Source organism: Artemia sp. Qi Xiang Cuo, chromosome 10, assembly GCF_049724085.1.
Source record: "Artemia sp. Qi Xiang Cuo chromosome 10, ASM4972408v1, whole genome shotgun sequence".
NCBI classification, from domain to species: domain Eukaryota; kingdom Metazoa; phylum Arthropoda; class Branchiopoda; order Anostraca; family Artemiidae; genus Artemia; species Artemia sp. Qi Xiang Cuo.
This window is the reverse complement of record NC_142803.1, coordinates 56,315,186-56,335,509: the sequence shown is the minus strand read 5'-3', so window position 1 is coordinate 56,335,509 and position 20,324 is coordinate 56,315,186. Positions and strand designations below refer to the sequence as shown.

General features: G+C 36.6%; 1 protein-coding gene across 7 annotated transcripts in view; it reads left to right on the top strand.

The window, feature by feature from the left end:
* LOC148947921 (protein NDRG3-like) overlaps window positions 1-20,324 on the top strand; it is a 230,895-nt gene that overhangs the window by 98,266 nt on the left and 112,305 nt on the right. The window lies entirely within an intron of this gene.

Below are 20,324 nucleotides of genomic sequence, written 5' to 3'. Positions count from 1 at the left end.
CTATGCCCATATATGGTCTTCTGGTCGGAGCTTTAGGGTCATCTCTACTTACGATTCAAGAAAAGTGAATTTTCAAATCCTAAATTCTTCTTTTTCATCAATAAAAGCTTTGATTGTGGGCGAATATTCTGAAATTTCATATACCTGTGAAGCTTAGTCACAGAACTAGACTGAAATAAATCCAACTGCAATCTGACTCGTAGGCCGGGAAAGGAGGGGAACCTTCATAAGCCCAAGAAGTAGGCGGACTGGTAGGATTGAGTTAACCAAACCTGCTCCAAAGCTTCATTTATGGTTTTAGGTGTCAATACTTGGCCAGATTTCTCTGAAAATGGGTTGCATTCATTCCATCTGCATCTGCTAGAAGGGTGTATCATCAACATGTTTTTTCCCAATATGTAGTTAGTAATGCTGCCAACATAACGCTGGGTTCTTGTTCTAAGAAAAAGTATGAATAACCATCGGTGCCATGGCTGCCATAGTTATCATTATTACCATAGTTGCCATCGGAGGCGCAGCAGTAGAGTGGTTCTGGGTACCAACACAATCCTCCCTTTAAAAATTCAAACGGTATAGTTAAGATATTTTGGAAATTAATTGTTTAATAGTAAAGCGTAACCCCTGTCAATGCAAAACCATGGCCACGCCTATGGTCAGAAAAAGTGCCCCTGAAGTAAACAAACTGATAGATAGTCGAAGCTTTAGAAAAGACCTTTGTATTTTTAGCCTTCGATATTTTGGTAATGTTTTTTTATCGGCTTTGCTCATTAGATTAAGTATGTTTGCTCTTAGTCTTAATGAATACATTTTATGAGCTGTCAACGCAATTCGTAGCATACTTTAAATTTAAATAAATAAAGTGTCTCTAGAATATAATTTGGATACATATTAGAGAAGATTTTGATGGTTAGTAATTTGGTGGGAAAGTATGTGGGATGTGTATTTTAAGGGTGGGGTGTTACATGGGAGAGAATCTGTTCAGCTGTGACTTACAAGGACTAAATCTCAGTGGTTGCTCAATAACTTTAATTCAAGCCAGTTGACGACATTCCAACCTCCTTCCACATTCCGCCTTCCAAGATCAAAATACATTTTCGGCAAAAATCAGGTTTCGAATTAGATGTGTTGCATACGAATGTCACACTTGGAGGTCATTTACATAAGGATGCCAGCTGGATGTAAGTCCTGTATCCTGTATCCACGTGAGTTTGTGAACTTGGTAGAGCCTTAGTTCGACTCAGCCTTTTGAGCAGAGTAGGACTGGATGGACAAATCCACCTTTTTGTTGAATAAACGGTTGTTTTCATGAGGATGGGAGGGGAACATGAGTTCAAGTTTAATCCTCGTTAAAATTGGCCCCTCCTGTGTCAATTGGTGACGCATCGGGAGCAGTGTCGTTACTAGCCAAAATGTTTGGGGGGGGGGGCAAGAGATTTTACCGACTGTCTGGTACTTTTTACCGACTGTTTTTGTAAATAATTAGCATAACATCCGTTTCGAATTCAATGCATAAAATCACTACAAGAGTCGGTAAAACTGCTGCATGTGCCAACCGAGATTCAGATTTCGTTGCGTACCATATCACTATCTTAATGCTCTTTATTTAACCAAAGTAAAAGTAGCACCATCTATGAAATCACGGCAAGAGTCGGTAAAACCGCTGCATTTACCAACCGAGATTTAGATTTCGGTACATATTATGTCACTATTTTAATGTTGTTTATTTAACCAAATTCAAAGTTGCACCATCTATAAAATCACGGCAGGAGTCGGTAAAACTGCTGCGTTTGCCGACCCAGTTTGAAATGTCTGTAGATGACATGTCAGTATTTTTGTGGTCTTTATTGAATCGAACAAAGGATTCAAAACATCGGCGCCTCCCCCGACCCTACGTGACGGCCCTAATCGGCAGTCGCTTTGTTATAGGTAATGTACTAGTTCAAGATACAATATGTGATGTCATTTTCCATGGAACCTCGTAGTTTCTAGCTAAAATCACTCATAGCTTTTTTTTTGCTTCTAGTTTCTTGTGATTTTGCATGGCTGTTTTATGGGGCTTTGTTTGCTAATTAAATAAAAAAAACAAGTTTTTTAAACTGGAAGTAAGGAGCGACATTAAAACATAAAACGAACAGAAATTATTCCGTGTATGAAAGGGGCTGTCCCCTCCACAACGCCTCGCTCTTTACGCTAAAGTTTTTATTGTTTTAAAAATAAAGTTGTGAGACAGAGTCAAACCTTAGCGTAAAGAGCGAGGCGTTGAGGAGGAGACAGCCCCTTTCATATACGGAATAATTTCTGTTTGTTTTAAGTTTTAATGTCGCTCCTTACTTTCAGTTTAAAAAACTTGTTTTTTTTTATTTAATTTCTGATCGTTTTTTAGTTAATGCAGCTTTTATTTTTGCTCACCGTCATTGAATAAGTAAACAAAATTTGAATAAAAATTTTACTTTTCTTTTTCTAAATGGCTGTCACTAAATTTGGTTCTGACGTAATTTACAAATTAACTTTCGTAAGGAACTTCTATATTCGTATATTTTTCTTCTGGCAAAAAATACAAAGTTGCATATTTTTGCAGATATGAGCTTGAAACCTATGTTACAGGGTTTTCTGATACGCTGAATCTGACGATGTGATTTTCATTAAAATTCTTTCACTTTTAGGGGATGTTTCCCCCCTCTTTAAAAAATCAGGTAAATTTTCTTAGGCTGGTAGCCTTTGATGAGTAATACTAAACTTAATAAAATTCATATATTTAGAATCAGCGTTATAAGCCCATTCTTTTGATACATTTATTGACATCAAAGTTCCGTTTTTAAAAGTTTCGCTTACTATGGAGGCGTATCGCTTGTTTTTTTTTTTATTACGTATATATTATTGCGTATATGATGGGGTTCTCCCCTTAGTCAATACCACGCTTTTTACGTTAAAAGTTAAAAAAAAAATTTAATTCACAAACCCCTGAATCACAAAGGCGTAATTAGAATAGATAGCTCTTTTGAAAGCACTAAAAAAAACTGTAGCGTAAAGAGCGAGGTATTGACTTGGGGGAGAACCCCCTCATATACGTAATAATTTCTGTTCATTTTAAGTTCTAATGTTGCTTCTTACTTTCAGTTAAAAAAACTTTTTTTTTTATTTAATTTCTGATCGTTTTTTAAATAATGCTTGGAAATCCAGCGCCCCCTTCATAGAAATGTCCCTTACCCCAAAGAAACATCCTCCACGGAAAGATTCTCCCGAGTACACCCCTCCTCCAGCCCCCCCCCCTACCAGAAACAAAATTCTTCCTGAAAATGTCTGTATACTTCCTAATAACCAATACAATATGTAAGCAATGGGCAAAGTTCATAAATTGCAGCCCTTCCCCTGGGAACTGTGGGGGATTAAGTCATCGTAAAAGACATATTTATTAGATTTTCGACTATGCTAAAAAAAATGGTTATCTCAAAATTTTAATTGGGTGACTTTTGGAAAAAAATGAGCGTGGGAGGGGGCCTAGTTGCCCTCCATTTTTTGGTCACTTAAAAAGGGCACTAGAACTTTTAATTTCCGTTCCAATGAGCCCTCCTACGATATTCTAGGACCAATGGGTCAATACGATTACCCCTGGAAAAAAAAACAAAAAATAAACACGCATCCGTGATCTTTCTTCTGGCAAAAAATGCAAAATTCCACATTTTTGTAGATAGGAGCTTGAAACCTCTACAGTAGGGTTCTCTGATACGCTGAATATGATGGTGTGAATTTCATTAAGGTTCTATAACTTTTAGGGGGTCTTTCCCCCTTTTTCGAAAATCAGCCAAATTTTCTCAGGCATGTAACTTTTGATTGTTAAGATTAAACTTGATGAAACTTATATATTTGAAATCAGAATTAAAATTTGATTCTTTTGATGTGTCTATTGGTACCAAAATCCGTTTTTTAGAGTTTCGGTTACCATTGAGCCGGGTCGCTCCTTACTTAGTTCGTTTCCACGAACTGTTTGATATTGCCAGATTAGTTGTGTTAAGGTGACATTGTCTTTTTTTTGTTCTGTCGTCAATTCCAGTTTATTGCGAGAAAGCGATGAGATTCCAACCTCTGGTTTTTGTTTGAACTTAGGATCTCTGGTCAGGTTTATGAATATGATATTACATTTTGAAAAGTTGCTTGTAATTTTTGTCGGGGTCGAAAAGGATAGTTTTTGCTTGTCCTCGAGTCAAAGCCAACATTGTATGCGTTGAAGTGGAGTATTGCAGTTTATGTTGCAGAGTACTATCTAAAATTGTTCCGCCTAGCCTCCATTTCTTCGAGTCGTGGTTCTGCTTTCGAGTAGAATGTTTCTTTTAAACTAGTAAGCAAGCAGCGGGAAGTTTCAGAGTCGGATTAAAATCTATAAAGGATTAAGATGTGTCACATTTCCTAACCAAATATTTCAAAATATTCAATTTAATTCAATAATATATTTTAAATAAATTTCATATTTAATAAAATATATTTAAATATATTCAAATAAATAATATATTAAATAAGTTTCAATAATATTGAATTATTTCAAAATAATTCAAAATAATACATCAAAATATTTCAACAAATTAAAGATTCAAATAAGGGACATTATCCTACTTGTCCGAAAGTGCATCCATTTATTTTTAATGTCATGCGTGATTGTGATTCTGTTTCCGAGTTTGTTGTGAATTTTTTATTGCGAGCTTGTGATATTGGTCACAGCCATAATTGGAAGCTATTAAAAAGTAGCCTAAACCACGGCGCAAAGTGACCGAAAACTTAAAACCGCATTTTATAACAAAGGTCTAGTGAGAAAAAATTGCGACTTAAACTGATTTAGGAACGGTAAATATTATTTCAGTTAATCCTAATGGTATAAGTTATTGCATAAGTAAACTTAAAAGAATTTTGAAAAATAGCCAGAAACATTAGTTGAAAATGGTGGTGAATTGAAGTGAAAAGTTTACCATTGAAATCACCATGGTCGACAACTCTGTATAGAAAAATTAGAATTCCTTACCTTTACCAACAAGGAAAATAACTTTTTGCATGGGTAACACTCATATGTCTCCTTTTTTCCCAGGAATAAACGAATCGAACTAGAAGTTGTAGACTGTTGGGAGAGGGCTTATCTGAATAGGGCAATGAAGACCATCGAGATATGCTTAGTAGCTTATTTAAAAGCCATGCCCTCTAATTACATCCCTCTTGTAAATTTGCCTTAATAACTCCATTGCAAAAATGCTAAATGGCACCAAAAAGTGCACTTTTGGTGCCACTTTGAGAGTGGAAAAGCTGGGAAGCAAAATGAGGGTGCTGTTACAATCTTGATGATTTAAAAGCCTTAATTGAAATTTTACAATTCCCCTTCTTGTATGCTCCCCTACCAGCACCTTTAGTAAATGAAAACTTACTTTTTAGAAAAATTCCTTATGAAAATAAAGCACCATTTATTTATTTTCATGAAAATAGTTAAATTTCTGATATGCAAATTCTCAAAGAAACTGGTGACAACATACCGCTCGGAGTCTTTTTTATTTGCCTGACAGTGTTGCACATGTCTTGTGGGAAAGTTTAAGGGGGTAGGGAGTGGAAACTATATTTAATGTCCTATTTTGACAAAAAAAATGTGTTGACTTTTTTAGTTTCATCTCGTAGGTTAAGGAAAGATAATTTTGTAAGGTTTACTATGTATATTTAAAAAAAAGATTTTCCTACAGAAGTAATGAGGGAACTTTGAACTTAAAACAAACAGAAATTATTGCTGTGCAGATTCCGCAAGATTTATCTAAAAAATTTGCTCACATAAAGTGACCCGTGAAATATTCTAATATTCTCAGAATTCTAACAATTAACGGTTTCTGAAAACTGAGCTTGTTTGAGGTTTTTTTTATAATAACTGTGTACTAAAAGTATTTGATAGACTATATCAATAGTTGAAAGACTATTGAGACCTTTATAAATTTGTCTTCTATTTTCTGTATACTCATGGAATTTTATGTCTAAGAGAACATCCTGTTTTTTGGAGTCAGTGTTTTCAGTAAAACGCCATTTTTAGAATTTTACCGATAATTTTCTGTGCTTGGGTAAACTTGTTCCTGAGATATGTCATTTTAAGATTAATTTAAGATGCTCATTTTTTAAGATTCATATTTTTTATTTCCTAATGTGTAAGCGCTTGGTGCGCATAGCGAATCCAATTCTAATCATATCAAGTTGTTGAAAAAAAAAAGATAGATAAGCCAACTGCTCATTTGCCTACAGGGCTACACCATGATTACGTGACTTAACGCTGCAAAATTGCTTTGTTGTGCTTATGATTCAACAAGTTCGTAATTAATTGGAATTTTTCAGAACCGGAAGTTTTGGAAATGATTCAGGGAAATGTTTTTTTCTGAAAAATATTTTTCATGGTCATTACCGGTAGATTGTCCACTACCCATCACCAGTTGTACATCTCGGCGTTCCAACTGTTCAGCCACGCATGGCAGGGCCGTATCCAGGATTTTTGCTCAGGGGGGGTTTTACTAATTTTTGACTTTTTTTTTGGGGGGGGGGAGGTTTACTAATTTTTGACTCAGTTTTCGACTAATTTTACTGATTTTTACCTAGGTTTTACTAATTTTCGACTTATTTTTGAGTCGGTCAAAAAATGTCGGGGGGGGGGGGGTTTCAAACCGGGTAACCCCCCCCCCCAAGATACGGTCTTGACGCATGGCATACTTTCGCAATGCCGTTCACGCACGGCACTCTTCGTAACATGCGTGTTGCGTGCTACCTAGTATTCACGGTTATGAAAGTGGGCATACCCTGGGTCAGAACTGACGGTAAAAAAAAAGTATTCAGTGGTTTCAATATTTTGCAGTGGTTTCACATTGTATGCGTTTTTCTGTACTCATTTCGTTAACAAACTTGTTTTTCAGTCCTTTTTAAATTAAAGGTTTTTTACGCCATTAATATCATAATTGATTATATTCGCAATAACGAGCAATTTGTCACATATTTCTTGCCTCAAGATATTTATCAGTATCAAAACTATTAGTATGATAAAAAAAAGGCAATTTTTACTCGTCATTTCTAGAAAAAGTGATAAGAAAAGCGTCGACCACTTTCAAAAATCATGTACACCAAGTGGCACCACCTACGCGTAGTGGAAGTGTGCCAAGGAGATGTATACCAGATGGCGCCAATCCCAATGTGGTGGAAGTGTGTCATATCTGGTGGAACAAGTGGTGCTCTGAGATGTACACCTTTGGCACCAACCACGTGTGGTGGAAGTGTGCCATGTCTGGTGGAATAAGTGGTGCTCCAAGATGCACGCCAGGTGGCGCCAATCTCCGTGTGATGGAACAAGTGGCGCTCCAAGATTTGCACCAGGTCGCACCATCCACTTGTGGTAGAAGTTTGCCTTGTCTGTTGGAACAAGCGGCGTTCCGAGATGTAAACCAGGTGGCATTAGCCCCGTATGGTGGAAATGAACCATGTCTGTTGGAACAAGTAGCGCTCCGAGATTTACACCAGGTGGCACCAACCACGTGTGATGTGAGTGTGCCATGTCTGGTGAAAGAAGTGGTGCTCCGAAATGTACACCAGGTGGCACCAACCCCAAATAGTGGAAATGGACCATAGCTGGTCGAACAATTGGCACACCGAGATGCACACTTGTTGGCATAAGCTACGTGTAGAGGAAGTGTGACAAGTCTGGTGAAACAAGGGGCACTCCGAGATATACACCAGGTGGCACCATCTATGTGTCGTAGAAGTGTGCCATGTTTGTTGGAGCAAGTTGTGCTCCGAGATGTACACAAAGGGGCACCATCCCCTGTATGGTAGAAATGGACCATGTCTGGCGGAACAAGTGGTGCTCCGATATATGCACTAGTTGGCTTCGGTTCCATATGGTGGAAATGCACCACATCCGGTGGAACAAATGGCACTCCGAGATGTACACTACGTGGCATTAGCCACGTTTAGGGGAGGTGTGCCATGTCTGGTGCACCCAGCGGAGCTATGAGATGTACATCAGATGGCACCAGTCATGTGTAATGGAAGTTTGCCATGTCGGGTAGAAAAACCGGTGCTCCGAAATATATACCAGGTGGTGTGTAGCAGGGTACCCCTCAGGTAAAAGTATTCATCCCAAGTTTGTATTTGCTCTCTGATTACCAAATATTTCTTCGTTGTTCTCATTTTTCATAACGTAGTAGCACATTTTTTTTCTATATCCGTTCTGTCGACGTGCTTTAGAATTTTTTTTCTCGTGAAAACAGTGAACTCTTAAAGCTTCCAAATAGCCTTGAACCCTAAGCTACAAATTTCGCATTTAATAATACAGGCCATGTCCCTGTCGGCAAAAACAAAATTGTAGCCTGGCATTGTTATCGCCCTTTTCACTGTAAAGTTGGCCTTTTTCTCCCCAGACCATGAAAATTTTCACTCTCCTGGAAAAAGAATGACACTTTTCAGTGTCTTGGGAAAAGAAAGCCCCCCTTTCCTTGAGTTTCAATTTTGTTCATTTGTATGGAAAGGTAGTTTTGCTTTCTTGAGGGATCTGCTCAAAACTCGAAAAGTGAAGTTTGGAACTTTTTATTTCAACAAGTTCGTTTTATGTCGACCAACCCACGTACTATTCATAATAAAGAATATTTGAAAGCAAATGATGAAATTCCGGCGAGCATATTAATGTCTCTGCCGTGAACTGGTATGTCAAGTGGAAAGAAACGCAAAAGGAAAGCAGACAATATTTTACGTAGCTTGATATCCACCTAATAATTTTTTTTTTCAAATGAAAGTAAATGAGCAGCGTTTAAACTTAAAATGAACAGAAATGTTCATAAATGTGTGTATGCAATTATAAATATCTATGAATGTCTGTCTGAAAATATTTAACTAATGCTCTCCTGAAAGCATTTTGTAAATTTGCAAATCTAGCCACCTAGTAATTCCAAATGTTTTATTTCATAATAACCGAGGGAACGCCCCTCCCATTATCCCTTATTTTGCGCAGATTAGCATATGATTGTCATCTTTTATTTTGTATTCAAATTAGTTCTGCAACATGAGTGGAGCTGTCAACCTGTCAGTACCCATGTTGCATAATCAGAGGCAACGCTATAGCGTTCCCTATAGTAAAGGCCATACAGCTCCAATGTTTTATTATTATTATTTATTTATTTTTTTTTTCCCCAGAGGCACTTCATATGGAAGGGGTCGTTATAGAAACTTAAAAGGGGGCTCATTAGTTTTGAAATCGAGAGTTCTAGTGCCCTTTTTAATAGTCGAAAGTGATTGGAGGGCAACTAGCCCCCCCCCTCGCCCATCATTCCTCCAAACACATCCAGTCAAAATTTTGAGACAGCCATTTTGTTCAGCGTAGTCGAATTTCAGATAGAAAATATGTTTTTGAGGAGGACACCCCCACAACCCTCAGGGCAAGGGTTTTAAGTTATGCCCTGGGGGCATATAAGGTTTTTATAGAAGGTGTTGTCGTAGAAACTTCAAAACAGACTCATTCGATTGGAAATTCAAAGGGCTAGTGCCCTTTTTAATAGTCGAAAGTGATTGGAGGGCAACTAGACCCCCACGCCCATCATTTCCCTAAACACATCCAATCAAAATTTTGAGATAGCCGTTTTGTTCAGCGTAGTTGATTTCCAGATAGAAAATGTGTTTTTGAAGAGGATACTCCCCCACAACCCTCAGGGTAAGGGTTTTAAGTTATACCCTGGGGGAATATAAGGTTTTTATAGAAGGCGTTGTCGTAGAAACTTCAAAAAGATCTCATTCGATTGGAAATTCAAAGGGCTAGTGCCCTTTTTAATATTAGAAAGTGATTGGAGGGCAACTAGCCCCCCTCTCATGCCCAGCTTTTCCCTAAACACATCCAATCAAAATTTTGAGACACCCATTTTATTAAACGTACTTTTAAGTTCTGGAAATTAGGTCTTTGGAAATTTGGTTTTTATTTACAGTTAGGAAAGGAGGCAGTATCCAAACCCTTGTTTGTAGGGAAAGTATATTCGTCTTTAACAACTTTAAAAAGAGCTAATAAATTAAACTGAATATTTGATGTATAATGATAGTAATTGCTGAGAGCTCATCAGTTCAAAATGTTACTATAATTTTAATGTTTATTTTAAATATAAGTAAAAAAAAAAATACTTGTCATAAAATTGGTTTTCAGTAAGGCGCCAATAACGCAGTAGGTTTTAGACTTTTACAGTGAGAGAAGGAGGTCATACCCAAACTCTTGTTTGTGGTGATTTTTGTTCGTTTCAAACTTGATTTGTATATTCAATTTAAGTTTCACTCGTTTTAAGATTTATTTATTAATTTACGTTAATATCTGTTGTATGTTTGTTTCCATTGATTGTTTATTTAATTTTCTGTTCGTTTTAAGTTTCATTTATACTTCAATAGGAAAATATTTTTTTTTCATTTTAAGCTTGATATTCATGTTTAATCTAAGCATTACTCGCTTTAAGATAAAGGGGCTATTGGGGTAAATCAATCTACCCTCTCTTTATGAATGCGGAGGGCCTCTCACGAAAATATTGGACATGATAAAGTTGTTTTCGTGGCTAATGCCCCGCCCCCTAAGATACCCTCTTGTCATATGTACTGTATACATGTTTAGGAGCAAATGTGCAGCCGCGAGGTAATGTGGTTCCAAGAACTGGAAGGGTAAATAAATAAATTTTTGATTGTTGTAAATGTATTGGCTACTTCAGAATTTTCATTTGATAGTTTTATTTAAGCCAAAATTATCTTTCGCTTCAAAAAATAGCAACAATTTTTGCTGGAGCGGGATCTTTTTATTGCTAAAAAAGAGTACCTAAATATTTTTCTCGTTTTTAGCCAAAGTAAATCAACTGGTCATCTTAGCATTGTCATTTGTTGGTATTTCGCTGATTTGAGGCAGAAACTGCAATTTGTTGTGCCATATAGGGATGCTCTCCATTAATTGAATCATTATGGGAGATCGAATTTTGAGTCGCTCTGTAGTAATAATAAAATGACACGACGACAATAATGAAATAAATAATTTTAGTTGCCCCAGTATAATGATTATGATGTCCTTCTATGTGGTGGGATTCGAGTTTGACCTGTACAGTTGCAACGGCTTTCTGTTCCGGATCGACATGCATATTTTCATCTTGTAACAACTTAGGGGATAAAGCCACGCCTGGCAACATTTGTGACTCAGTTTCAATCCCGCCTGTTGCAGGGGACGCACACATGTGTTATAAATCAAGTAGTTACTCTAGTAGAGCGGCTATAAGACTCTCTTACTGAGAATGAGAATTGACGGTCAAAGTCGCCCCGTAGAGATGAAGTAACGCCGAACCTTAAGTTTAGCTTTTTAGTTATCGCAGTGCAATGGTGATGGCACTCTTTCAGCTTTGAAAGTTTTGAGTTCTAATCATCTGTTTTTCAATTAAATTGAAAATGAATCGTAATCTTTTTTCTAAGATAAAAGATAATGTAATTCTATTTGTCCGTTTCTTGCAATTAACCTCTCAAATGTGCCAGACGAAGACAATTAACTGAAGGATTTGACGGGAATATGTTGTTGTTACTGAGGGAGAAGTCATAGAAATCGATGATCAAGCAGGACCAATAAGGTTTAAATTCTGTGATTGTACATTGCACCTTAATATAGGGATCACATTCAAAGAAGCTGATGGTTATTACTTCAGTCGTGGCCAAGGTCCTAACAGCTTAACTAGAAGCAATAAGTTAGCAGTCAGTTAATTTTAATTACTTGTTTTTTTTTAGCTTTGAATCTGTAATGAAATACGATTTGCCGAAAATGGTCAGACTAGATTGACGTCACAATGAAATGTCGCGGACAAATCACTGATACAACGACAAGCACTGAGACGTCACCGATAGAAAGACACGTCACTGACACACTTAAAACCTGATATAGCCAGCTCTAATATTCATTAGAATTTGTTGGCTATTAGAAGCAGTTAATTAGCTTCCAATTTTTTCCACGAACACGGTTTCTTTCTAGCAACAATTGAACATGCTGAAACTCGCAACTAGTGACAGACCGTTGTATTCTAAGGGTCCTCTGCTATTTTTCAAATCATTTGAAAGGGTAGATATAGCCATTTCCAAACAATTCCTGCCAAAGGAACTAGTGTCATTGCCTCAACCCGTTGAAGAACTGACAATTAGAGTTCAATCCGAGATAGGAATGTCACATCATCTATACTTATCCCATTAATCATGAATATGATGAGAAAGCATGAACCAGATTCAGAGAGCTATTCATGCAACATGTTTGTTTGAAATCTAGCCATTTCGCTTAAGATGGCTATGAATGGAAACATTCCAAGTTAAACTACCGATAACAACTTGATCCTTGCAACAATACTTTGTCCTTGTTTCTGACTCGGATGCCTCAAGGTAGTTGAAGCCGAAGGAAGGCATTCCCTTTTATAAACTGCTTTTGAATCAGTGACGGAAAAAATCAGATGTAGGAATGATTTAGCTTCTGAAAATGAATGTGTCCACTGCAACCAAATTGTACTCGCTTTTGTGTTTCAGGACACCAAAATCCTTACTATCCAATGATGACCCGTATATTATCTGATCGTAAGTAGCTATGTGACAAGGATATAAACTGTATGGTCTACTGGGAAGGTAACATAGACAAATATCTAATTTTGGCTACTTAAGGAAGAAAACGCTTGGGTATCCTGGCGTCGAGGAGGTATTCAATGTATCAAGAAAAATGTTGGTTCTACAGAGGACACAATTTAAAAAAAATCCTGTGTTTAAAAGCACAATTTTTGACATGTTTGCTGTATTTGTTAATCTACTTTTACCGCCTTTAATTGCAATAGATTTTTAACTGAATTGGAGGTTGTTGTAATGGAATTGAAATCGCTTGAACAAAACTATGGAAGCCAGTAATTGAAGTGTATTGGCTTGAAAATAGCAGGTATAATTGGTAAATTTACCGGTTCAAGTTAAATGTTCTTTGTGCATCCCTGGTGCCATGATCTCTTTCCTTAGCTGAAAATGGCACTGGTGCCTTAGATATCCGTTCAGATGAGCCCTTTCATCACCTACAATAATGATAAAAAACGAGGCTCAACAGCTGCTGCCACTGGGAAATTTGTTTACCCGGGGTTTTTAAAAGGGGGCTGGAAACCTCTGCTAATGTTTTTTTTTCAGGGTTCAGTCTAATAGTGATTTTTTTTAATTCGCAGCCATTTTTGAGGGTTCCAGGCTTTCTTTGTAACCTCAAAACTTTCAAGATTTTTTTTAGTCATTACAAAATATTCCTATTGGGCATGGATGACAGTTGCCATTTTCAAGTCAGTGAAAATTGTTGTTTTTTCACGGTAAATTTTTTTTTAACAGGATTTAAAATTTTCGGTTACTATGGGAAGAGGTTCCCCTTTTGCTAAACGACAGCTACTGCTGTAATCATGAGGTTATAGATATTGCTTCAGCCGTTTCCATGCCGCCTGACTAAGCTCCTCTTTCATGATTTTAAATTCAAGGGTCAACATTCAGGATGCTCAGGGAAAAAAGGTTGCTTCTGAGGTTATTGCTATTGAATATCTGAAAAGAACATGCATATAATTTCTAAATTTCATGGGGGCTCTAATCTGTAGAATCCCTGCCTACTTTTATGACGGGTTTTTAAGTCTGGCTATTGGTTTCAACCCCCTCCCCCGCCTTTAAACTCTAAAAAATTGAAAATTTAAAGTTCTAAATAACACTTTTATCCCCAAATGCACTAAAGCGCAGAAACCAATGTCTGCTATAAATTGTCTAGGATTTGGTAAAATGATAATTCTTCCAAGAAAAACGTATTTTTCTAGGAAAATTTAAAGTTTGGGGTGGTCCGTGACGCAGATAAGGGATTGTAGTAAATATTTGATGGTCTTTATCTTTGCTGCAGCCGTTTCCATGCCGCCTGACTAAGCTCTTCTTTCATGATTGTAAATTCAAGGGCCAACATTCAGGATGCTCAGGGAAAAAAAGGTTATTTCGGAGGTTATTGCTATTGAACGTCTGAAAAGGACATGCATATAATTTCTAAATTTCATAGGGGCTCTAATCTGTAGAATTCCTGCCTCCTTTTATAACGGCTTTTTAAGTCTGGCTCTTGGTTTCAACCCACCCACTATGGGTGGGTTGTGAAATATTTTCCAAATATTTGATGGTCCTTATCTTTGCTGCAGCCGTTTCCATGCCGCCTGACTAAGCTCTTCTTTCATGATTGTAAATTCAAGGGCCAACATTCAGGATGCTCAGGGAAAAAAAAGGTTATTTCTGAGGTTATTGCTATTGAACGTCTGAAAAGGACATGCATATAATTTCTAAATTTCATAGGGGCTCTAATCTGTAGAATTCCTGCCTCCTTTTATGACGGCTTTTTAAGTCTGGCTCTTGGTTTCAACCCACCCCCCCCCCCACCCCCGCCGTTAAACTCTAGAAAATAGAAAATTTAAAGTTCTAAATAACACTTTTATCCCCAAATGCACTAAAGCGCAAAAACAAATGCCTGCTATAAATTGTCTAAGAATCGGTAAAATGAGAATTTTTCCAAGAAAAACGTATTTTTCTAGGAAAATTAAAAGTTTGGGGTGGCTCGTGACGCAGATAACTGTCCTTAAGTGATTGTAGTAAATATTTGACGGTCCTTATCTTTGGTCTTAGCAAAAATTTAGTTTTTTCGAGTATAAAAAAAAATTGCTTTTTTATATTTTAGATGAAATGTTAAAATACATATTTTTTTTTGTATGTAAATTTTGCTTTTTTTGGTCTTTCGTGGGTCTTTTTGGATAGAAAAGTAACTCTTTTTGTATTTCGTCCTAATTATTCAACTTAATGCAGGGAGCCTGCCCACCCTCCTTCAAGCAACAAATAGCCACTGCGTTGCTTGTGTATGACGAAGGCCCTATTTGTAAATGGCTTTTTAAGTTTCTGAGGATTTCATCTATGATTCTCTGAACAGACCAAGTTAACGATTGAAAATGGAATGATCAAAATTGATACAAAAGCTTAAAGAAAGAGGTTTAAATCTCAGTTTCAGCGCTGGTGGGATAAGGAAATTTTGTTTAAGATTATAATAAAAGATTTATTATATTAAGATTATTAAGATTCAAAAATATTATTATATTATATACAAATATTAGATATAAAATAGAATAATATTATATATAAAATATAATATAAAATATAATAAATTTAATGATATTTATATAATTATATATAAAAATATTATTATATTATAAAATAATATTATTATATTATATATTAAAATTATCTAATCTTATTAGATTATAGTCTTTCCTACTTTAATTGTTTTGCTGAGGACGGTTATTTAAACGTTTAATTAAACGTTCCATTTACAGTTATTCTTCTGCAATTCACTATCTTTAAAATCTACACATTGCCCTATCCTTTTCAAAGTTTATGTGTAGTTTCAGTTTATAGTTCATAGTTTATAGTTTATTTGCCCTTATCCATTCGTATGATAGGTATTGTAGTTATCGTTGTAATTCAACTGGGTAGGGGAGTCAATTCATGAACAAGTTGGGAGGGGGAGAGAAAAATTATGCTGTAAAATCTAGGGATAGGCCAATTTTGCGTTTTTCAATTTTTTGATGCAAAGACAACTTCTTGTAATGAAAACATCAAAAAATGTTATTTTAAAATAGGAGGGGGGGGGGTTAATTGACGCCCCTGTCACTGGGAAAAAATAAAACAGCAATACAGACATTTAACCTGTGATAATCACAATTTGATATATTTGCCGTACTTGTATTTACGAATATAGTCAGTAAACCTAATTTTATGACATCAGGAAATATTAGGGGCGTAATTTCGTCAAAATTCTGGTAGAGGGGGGGGGGGTAAAGCTGTATCCCCCCTTTCCCATGGCAAATTTTGCCCCTGGAAAACATCCTCCTCAATCGCCCTTATTTCTGTGCTTCCTCATTTCTTAATTCGCCTTATTTCTTATTTATTGCATATTTAATGTTTTTTAAAAATTTGTAAGGCTTCATATTCATTGATCGGATTCCCGCTTTGTTCTGGTATATGCGTTTTGTTTCTGGTTGACCAAGTGTTCTGTTCAGTATGTGTTCAGTTTTGGTTCTGGTTTAATTCACTTCCAGTTTCAGGCTTGTATCGACTGCGGCATTTCAAAATGTGGTATGTTACACAACAGGAATTTTACGTAAGAAAAGGCAAACTGAAAAATTGCATTTTTTTCCCTTTGCTGTTAATAATTTTTGGCTGTTGGTAAAAGGTAGATTTTGTTAACCATCGAAGTTGCGACAGAAACAATTTTAATCTCCAACTAGTGACAAAGTGACTAGTGACAACTAGTAGCAATGTCCAACTTGTGACAGTGCAGTGGATTAAATAATGACAAAATCAAAAATTTTAAAGAAGAAATAATGAGGATAATCACAACCAGTGAATAAGAAGAAGAATACAAGGCGAAAACTTTAGTCGAGATCTCTGGTCAACCATCCTCAGTGAAGAATTAAGAATAGAAAATACAGATAAAAGTCAACAGGACAATATAAAAAGACAAACCTTGAAAAAAAAACAACACTATGATGTGGACTTTGATCGGTTTTTTTTTTATTATTAATGTTATTATTATTATTATTATTAATTATGCACTGAGGACGTTTGAGCGGAATCGAAATATTTGCGCTGTGCTTTCCTTTTATTTCTCTCGCTGTGATTATCCTTTTTTTTTCCTTCAGTTCGGTTTTTGTTTGACTCTAGGGACTACGTTGCTAACCTGCCTGTCGTAAAGCCTTCAGGAAATTATGGCCTTCGAGTTAAATATACCCCAAAAAACTGATATTGATTTGCGCTGCGGTGTTGGCCTCAGTTGGTCTTGTGCTGCAATGAGTTGTTTTTGTGGTAATTGTACATACAAATTCTTCCTGAGAAGAAAAAGCTATAATAAAAAGAGTTTATACCATTATATTCTTCATTCAGCATTCTTTCCAAATATAATGGTTGCTACCGTAACTATTGTGGGTACCACTGGATTAAATTGGCTCTTCTATAGAAAACACTATAAAACAAAGAGTAGTACCATTAGTCCTAAGTAATATATTTCATTGTTGTTTATCATCCTCCTGCTGTGTCAGGTCTTATTTGTAAAAACGGGTTCACTGCATTCTTGACACGTGAAAATCATTCTCTCTTTTTGTTGGATAGAATATTATTTAAAAAGGGGGGTACAATGGAAGGAAACATGATAATTTGATTAATAGAAACATATTGTATATTTTCTAGAGTTATATCAGGAACCATTAGGGGGAGGTTGGATTGCCACAAACGCAACTATTATTGTACCCAACCTCCTTGTTATGCAGCGCAAATAATATTGTGCCCCAACCTCCTTGTTATGTAGCGCAACTAATATTGTGCCCCAACCTCCTTGTTATGTAGCGCAACTAATATTGTGGCCCAACCTCCTTGTTATATAGCGCAAATAATATTGTGCCCTAACCTCCTTGTTATGTAGTGCAACTAATATTGTGCCCCAACCTCCTTGTTATGTAGTGCAACTAATATTGTGCCCCAACCTCCTTGTTATTGTAGTGTTTAACAACCTCCTTGTTATTGTAGTTATTGTTGTGTAGTGTAAACGTCTTAGGAACCAAATAAGATAGGGGAAAACAGATTTTCCCCTAGGGGGAACTAGTCGATAGAACCTGTTTTGTTTGAGGGATTTGAAAGGAAATCTTTACATTTGCAAAAAATGTTACATAAACACTTTTTGAATGAACGCAGTCGATATGAGTGAATCGCGTCTTATGCCTGCTTATATGTTGTTAGATTCTCCTCAGTATTCTGATACTGTTCAATTACTGTAAGTATTTTTTTTTTTTAAGCTTTTCGTTTTTATTGTTCATTTTTTCATTATTCAGTGGTCAGTTCCATTCATGCTCTCCGTCAGTGGACATTGATTACCGTGAACTAGTTTGAAATATAGTGCAAAACTCACGTATAAATTTAACTATCTATACCAGACTTTACCCTGTTAAACCTGTAATGTTCAGTTTCAAAGGTCGTAAGGAATCTTTACCTTAGAAATCTTAAACATAGATTGTGAATACCGGTTTTTGCCTTGTCTCGATTATTATTCACTGTTTTAGTGTCATTTTTGAACAGGAAGGGCCTTCATGGCGACTAAATCTTTGAATTAAGACTCCTTGTGTTCTGTATGCTAACCTCTCGCTGTTTGAAAATCAATAAACATTGTTGAAAACTAAGTTGTTCTGTACCTTCAGATTGGATCCAAAGAAACTTGAAATTTTAGGTAAATCACTATCTCGATATTGAAACTTAAGCTTTGAATTACGTGGTATTGATAGGTCCTAAGGAACACGGCAAAGGCCATGGGAGAGCATGGAATCAAGTGGGAGGTAAAGCTCTCCTAGACTTAAGGGACGTTTTGGCATGAATGGCTTCGCTCAACAATAGAGCCCATCATGATGATAGGTGTTTTGGCGTGGATTCCATCTACCTCGGATGTTATTTTCGCGTGATTACCTGACCGGCTTACGTCACAGTCAAACTCAAGAGATGTCGTTTGTTCAACAGTGCTCTCGCAGTACTGTTGAACAAAGCTCCCACTTCTTCAGATAGAAAATAGTGTGATTGGATAACATTTGCTTCCAATATTTTATAATTTTCTTTCATACCAGCAGAAAGAGCATGCTTTTCTGATATGAAAGCAGCTTTTGAAATCTTAGTTGGGCTTATCCCGACATTTTCTGCGATTTTTTTTAAGTAAACACGTTTTTTCTTGTTTTTTACTTTTTCTCGAAACTTCTAAAAATCATAACTCGGGAACCAAACCACCGATCGAACTCCAGTTTGGGGCAAACGTCATCATTTCATGAATTCGTTCAGGGAAAAAGTCAAGGAAAAAATTGGTGACTATGTGCTGACGGGATTTTGCTGTGAATTTATGGAATGACCCTTTTGCATTACCATTTGACCTCTCTCTTAAATGGCCTTGGACTTGCCTGCAGCCTGTTCCAATTTCTGCTGCCAACTGCAATACTGACACAAAAAATATTTGTTATATCTTCTATCTGGATACCGCCTAGTGAAGGAAGCAGTCTTCATGAAACCATAATGAAGAAGTCGTTTTGGCGGAAGATGGGCTTGTTGAATGATCTTGTTCAACAAAGATTCGTCACCATCATTTTGGCGTGGATAGCCACAGCTCTTAAGCTCAGCATGGCACAACATCCGTTCACGCCAAAACGTCCCTTAAATTATGCAGATGTGAGTGTCTTAGATAAAAAAAGTTAGCACCATGAACGGTTTTTTTGGACATTTTGAGAGTTCAGGGTGCAAAAATATGTTAGGAAGACTAAGTCGCTTAGGCTAAGAATAAATGTATTGAAGAGGTGATGTCGGCCAACGAAAAGATCGATGAAATGGATAGCTTCATTTACCTGAGTAGTATTATTAGTAAAGATGGTGGATGTAGTGAAAACGTAAAAAGTGGGATAGCGAAAGCTTGGGGTGTTTTTTCACAGTTGAAAAAAAGTTTGGAAGAATAGGCAGACAAGTCTGCAAACCAAGAACCAAGGGGGATTTGTTAGATCTTTTTCAGAGGAATTGTCTAAGGATAGTTTTGGTTACCCGTTTGACTAACAGTAAATCAACCAACAAGCTGTACGAAAAATGTGGTTCTATTCCACTTTCTAGGGCTGTAATCAGAGAAAGGTTGACATGGCTAGGACACATTTTGTGGGTGAAGGGTGACAGAGTGCTGGAGATTGTTCTTTTCGGCCTTCCATATAAGGCCAAACAAAAAGGGTCTGTTTGGCCATATAGGGCCAAACAGAATGAGATGGGAAGAGGCTGTAAGAAAGGATCTAAAGGAAGTTGGAACTTCTTGGGAGGGGGTAAAGAGCAAAGATCCAATTGGATGGAGGAGGAGCGTGCGCAGCTGTTTTGACATCAAGCGGCTTTGTGCTGCATTGAGTTGTTAATAGTAGTAGTAGATGGATAACGCTGTACTTTTAATTGCACTTGTAGTTTTGAAATCTTATTAAAATTATTTGAAATCGGTTGAATTTCCTCTCTTACCAGTTCTTCATTCCCTTTGGTGGAGTCTTGAAGAAAAAATCACAATGCAAAAAAGATGGTAATACAATTTGATTGCATTGTTTTGGAAGTGTTACAGAAGAAGTGTTAAGGGGTGTCCTCCTCCAGGTTTGTTTCTCTCCATTTTATTTTCCCTTTCTTCTCGTTCCCTATTGCTTTCTCTATTCTTCTTTTTTTTCCTTTAAAGTTAAAAGCAT